Source organism: Gavia stellata, chromosome 3, assembly GCF_030936135.1.
Source record: "Gavia stellata isolate bGavSte3 chromosome 3, bGavSte3.hap2, whole genome shotgun sequence".
Taxonomy (NCBI): Eukaryota; Metazoa; Chordata; class Aves; order Gaviiformes; family Gaviidae; genus Gavia; species Gavia stellata.
The window spans coordinates 23,552,103-23,558,400 of NC_082596.1; positions in this window are offsets into that span (position 1 = coordinate 23,552,103).

Below are 6,298 nucleotides of genomic sequence, written 5' to 3' on the forward strand. Positions count from 1 at the left end.
AGACTGCTGTCTTGAAGAAGGAAAGGAAATCAGAGTTTTGTTCCTTTAAATAAACTGCCACAGCAGTACCACAAAGAGACAAAAGGAGGCAAGGTAGATATTCCTGTCCCCTGCTGAACAGTAGCCAAATCTTTCTTCCATTTAACTCAATATTTGGAAGCTCCAGCCTTAATCAATATTTTTCATTAAGCAAAAGCAACCTGTATATTTTAAACAATATACATATGAGCACTTTGTACGTCTCAAGACCTTTGAAGCAAACAGGGCGTGAGGCAAGCCACTGCTTCAGAAGTTTGCATTACTCATACTGGCCCTTCCCCATCACTATGACAGCCTGGTTTTGACCAACAAAGTGAACCCTGACAGCCTGAATCTTGCCACGACCAGAAAATCCAAGTTCATTGCTCCTCCAGCAGCTGATGCTGTAACTACAACTGAAGGGGTGCAGGGTTATGTGCTCTTTGTAATGTCTTAAGTACTTGCAATGCATCTGCATCTGGAGCAGAGAAACAAAACCCTCAGACCCCGGTGGATGAAGTTAAGGGAAATCATCCTTAACTAGCTCTAGGTGTTGTTTTAAAATAATCTTAACCATCACGGTAAATCCTACTTGTCTTCCTCAACCCTCCTACCTTCATTGGGACTGTAAGAAGGAACTAAAGGCAGGAGTATCAGCTCTCTTGTATCAGGAATTCGCACACTTTTAAGATGTATTTGGAAAAGCTTTCAGTTAATCTCGGAAGCAACCTTCCTTCCCTGGACAGTGCCTGACTGAAAGCTCCTAAAATGGCAATGGAAAGATAGCTCCTTAAGCCCCAGTATTTCCTGGAGCACTGCACTTCCCACTGATCCTACACTGCTCCTTGGTGCAGGATGCTGCAACATCCAACAGATCACAGCTCATCTCCACCCATGTGTAAGACAAGAATGTCCCATTAACCTGAGTGCTGGTGCTGCCAGGACAGCCCCGACCTTCTCTGTGAACCCCAAATTCTCACTGTCCTCCTTTAATGCAGAACATCACAACCCAGGCCAGCCTCGGGCACCACAGGCATTCCCTATAAGTAAGAGAGCTTGGATGGCAGGTTTGCTGAGGTCAGAACCAGGGCTCAATTCCTGCGTACATTTACTCTTACGCTTCACTTGCAGCTTCTGCCCAGGCATCATAACCAAATGAGAGATCCCGGCTAATATCCTTATGATCCTGAACACCATCAAACAACAGAGAAATACGAGAACCAACACCACTGCTCACCAGTCCTGCGTGCTGGTCCCAGTTCCTAATGCCACCTGCCAAAGCTGTCCTCTTTTTTCTTTAGGAAAAATGTATCTGGGCTAAGTCAGCATAGATCTTTTATCTGAGCCTGAGCCAAGTGAAAACAAACTGAACCACTGTAAGTCCCTTCTATTCCCAGGATGTCTGCTCTTAAGCAGGGTAGCAAGAGCATCTTTGCTGGAGTATGTATTTTATAAAAAGATAATGAAATGACTACTCAACTCTGCATCAGAAGGAGAAAGACCACACGACGAAGCAAAGGGGAGGGAGGGAGGGAGAACAGACACTTTGCTTCGCAGATGTATGTAGATTTTGGATATGTTAGCCCTGACGCTAATGACCCGGCCCTTTTATAGGTTCTGGTCCCACAGAAACTTCGACAGGTACCTAACATTTCTATTTGAAATACGGATTTTAATGGGATGCTATTGCTAATGAAGTTAAGAAAGTGTGCAAGAGCTTGCAGGACAATTCATGGAAAAACATGACCAAATCAGACTGGTCAGCTATCCCAACCAGTTTGCTTGGATGTAAATAGCTCCACACAGCTCAAAGCACTAGAGAATGAGACCCGTTAAACTAGGCAGTGTTTCTTTACTCCATTAACCACCTAATAAAAAAAGATTCTGTGACTAAATGAAAAAAAGATTTCAGAAGGAAAAAAAATAAAGAAACTCTGAAGGTTGCATGTAGGAAAGAACCCACATTTCTGTCTGTTGCATGGGATCCACATACAGTGCATGAAGAATAAAATGCTTGCAGCTGAAACTCACAGGATTGTATGCTGAGTGAGGAACTCTCTACGATAGCCAGAGGAGCTGGGAAGGAGAAAGGTGCTGGGTTTGGATGCACTAGGGACATGCAGGCCTTGAACCCCTTTCCTGGTATGATTTTAGCCTGCAACCTTCTCTCTTCACAGAATTCATGAGACAGGGGTGAAATTTGATGGGATAACCTTGTAGTTCTATGTGGGTTCAGATCCAGCCCTTGTGAGAGACCTATCTCCACACCCCAGTTGTGGGCTACTCAGTCTCCAGTGATAAAATTGTTCCAGTTTCAATAAAATATTTACATCAAGCCCAGGTTTATACCTCACCCAACTGTCCTAGGAATCAAACCAGAATCATTCAATGGAGATACAAGAGCAAGCACCCTTAAGAAGAAGAGTTTGAAGTCCTTTTTCTTACAGTCTAGAGGAATGCTTTAATGAGCAGTCTGCTGCAGAAAGCACCTTTCCCTCCACAGGCTTAAGAAAAGCCCACTGTGAGAGCCCCTGCATCTCCAACAGAACAGACAGAAGTCCTTTCTGTACCTCTAGGCACACCAGGCAGCAGACACATGGTGCCTCTTGGATTTGGTGACAGCTGGATGGGACACTTAGGTATCTACAGCTGGGACTTGGGCACCTAAGGTGGATCCCATTGTGCCAGAGCACTCCAGACCTTGTAGCACAGTTTGCTCCAATATTTCAGTATAAAACTGGATGGGCAAGGGTGGAGCATCTGAGTGCAGATGCAGTTATCAACTTCTCAGTACACACTGCTTAACAGATTGCAGCAATCTAATCCTCTAGGAAAGACTCTGTTAAACCCTAAACCCAATACATACAAAAACATAGTGGCAGTAAACATGCCCACATACAGTAGTTAAAATATATTATTGCATATTATAAACATTATATACAAGGATAAAATGGTTTCTTTACCATTTACTTACAAGTGACATTTGTAGATGAATGCCTTACTTACAAGTCCTCATTGCTACGTGCTGAGAACTACCAGAGGTATTTAGCAAGACTATACACTATAGAGAGATATGGATCAATCTGAGCAAGTGAACTCTGTCAGCCACTTTCCCCATCTTTAGCACTGCACCAGTTTTTTAGCAATGATGGAGAGAACTACTGGTAAAGTGATTTACACCAGATTTCTGAAACTAGACCAGCATGGTTCCTTAACATGTTTTAGAATGAGCTTATCCACACTACAATAGGGATTAAAATGTTGCATTTCACATTTGCAGTGGGTCATCTGGTTACAAATCTGGGGGCTGGTAACAGCTTGTGCACTAGAGAGTGGAGAACAATAAATAAGGGACCAGGTTAACATGAGTGGCCTTGTGCTTGACAAACCCAAGTCTATATGCAGTGGGTGCACATGTGCAGAATGGACAGTATTTTCAAAGCAGTCTTGTAACAGTTTCTCTGATCAATGTCTGTCAAGTTCCCGGGGAATCTTCTGCTTTCCAAGAAGGATGAAATGCTGTGGTTCGTTACAAGAGGGCTCTGCCTGAGGCTAGATCTCTGTAAGTGTGATCTTGAAGCCTTCGACCATGCTCTCCATGTGCAGGATGAATGTGTCCTCATTGGAGTAGTGCTCTATAATGTTGTCATCCATGTTTACCAAGATACTGGTGACAAAGGCAAAAATCAGTATTTTTATGTACCAGGACAGTGAAAGGGAAAGCCATGCACTCTACCACAGCTGCTTTCTTTACTACCTCAAAGCAGCACAATAATAGACTCTAGCACATGCTGGAGTACAGGACAATAGTGGGAATCATCATCAAGATCTGCCCCATAGTCCCTAATAGCCTTTGGATTAGAGGCTGCTCCTTGCCAAAGTAGTTAAGATAAGAGACATGCCAGTGCTGGGGTGTTAACCCACTTCATAAGCTGCCTACAAGGTAAGCTGCACTCCAAATCCCTGGCAGACCCAGGTAGCTGCTGTTTCCCATGCTTAGTGTCAGCTCCCCCAGGTACACCCCTGTGCTACTCCTCAGCCATGCCATGTGAGCTGCTGCTCCTCTATGGTGTGAGTTGCTAACATGGGGAAACAGTGTAATTTGTGCTTTCCACACTGCTCACAGGCCTGGAACTCAGCTTGAATGTGAGAATATCGACAACAACTATTAGAAGTGTATATGAGTGTTTTCCTCATTCTTTACCATAAAGTGTTTCTTCCAACAAACATACCACTTGGAAACAGTGTTAGAAAGAAGCAAAACATGAGAAGTTTCACCTGTCTTGTCAAAAGCTAAAGAAATCCCCAGACAAAACAATGCTCTAAGCTAGAATTACAGCTGAAAATAAATGATTGATTTAAAATTATATTACTACAATATTGTGGTTATTTAGAAGTAAAAAAAGTTAAGGTGGAGAGATTTAGATTTATGGCAAGGAGTAGTAGCCTAGCTATTCTAGAATCACAGCTGTGATGCTCGTGTCTAAATTTACGCAGCTGAAACCCCTGCAGCAAACATTGCCTGCCTGCCTGCCTTTCAGATTCAGACAATGACCTGCTTCCTAACACTGTGGGGAAACTCCACAATGCCTTCACAGCAAAGGCTACACCTCTCCTATGCTAGCGCTCCACGATGTTATTAAGCATATAGTCTACAAAACAGACTTTATCCAAATACATTTTCCAAACACAAACTCTGTTTCTTCACAGTAAGCCTATGAATACTGGTCAGACACAGACTGGAGATTCATGTTTCCTCCTCTGCCATGCCTTGCTGTCTCCATAGATACTAAGATTTCAAGCATATGGGCATGTCTTCTAAAAGTGTTTATACCGCCCAGCATCACGAGGCCCCAAGCATAGTTGGGATCTCTGAGTACTTCTAAAGGATTCTGCAATAGTCCCTAGTCAGTATTAGTCCCTAGTTAGTTAGTTTACTTACCCCTTTTTGCTCTTCTTATAAAGTTTTGCAATTTTTTCAACTGGCAGCCCATATTTCTCAGAGATCTGAAATCATAAAAGACTAATGAGAAATATGAAATTATCACCTCTCACTTTACATAGAGCATTAAAACACTATCTCTGCAAACTTCGACAGGAAATATAGACAGGAAGTATAGAAAAAGTCACCCACAACCATATCATAGCTTCATTTAAAGATGATTTGGGGAGGAATAATCCTAAACATCTTGATCAAAAAACCCAATCGTTTCCATCCAGAAACTTGGAGACTATAGTTTTCATAGGGTGTGAGTCATCAAAACTGCTTCAGCATCTCCTACTGCTCTGCTCAAGGAGTCAACACTCTTCCCCACTTCAGATTTTACCAAGGAATTTCAGCCTGATCAGCCACCTTTCTGCTTTTTCTTATTCTGATTGTCTGGGCTCATGGAAGCAAAGGTTTCTTCCACCAGGCAGAAGGCAGATGAGTAGCAACACAACAGGAGCTGATGGACTGATGGATCAACAAAAAAAAATGTGCACATTTCTATTTCTCAGTGGCATTTCAAGGTTTGTTAAGCTAACAGGACCCTCCATGGTACTTCTTTTATCTGAAAAGTATCTTCAAGGTACCTTTTACTGTGGGAGGGCTACAAACATGCTCCACACAGGATTAGGAAGCTTCTGTATTGTTGGGGAGGTGACTCAGTCTAGTTACTAGGGTGGCAAAATGAGACTACTATTTAGGTCACAAAACATCATCTGAGTGTAGATAACAAGATGAGATGCCGCAGAGAAGTGTGTTAACAAGGTAAAGGACTTCTAAAATAAACCTCTTGCCAGCTACTCAAATGACAAAGCAGAAAATATAGGAAAACTTTTGAAGGAAGAACTACTTAGCTGACAAATTACAAACACTAGCAAGCACTTCACTGGGATGCTTTGGCATTGCTTGCAGAAGTGTATTAATAACTTTTTTGGACATCCATTCTGCAGTGAGCCTGTTGTGTGCTTGTGGAAATGGTGTCCCTGAGCCCTCAGTCTGCGCCAGGTTTTCTTTCCAAATTATTACTCTTCTTTGAGGGAACAGGACTCATGGCTCATACTTTAGCAGAGGATTGTCCCAAAAGGCAAAATAATTATGGGAAAATGACTTTTTGTCCGTAATTAATCACAGAATCACAGAATCATTAAGGTTGGAAAAGACCTGTAAGATCATCAAGTTCAACCACCAACCCAACACCACCATGACCACTGAACCATGTCCTGCAGTGGCATGCCTACTTTGAACACCTCCAGTGATGGTGACTCCACCACCTCCCTGGGCAGCCTGTTCCAA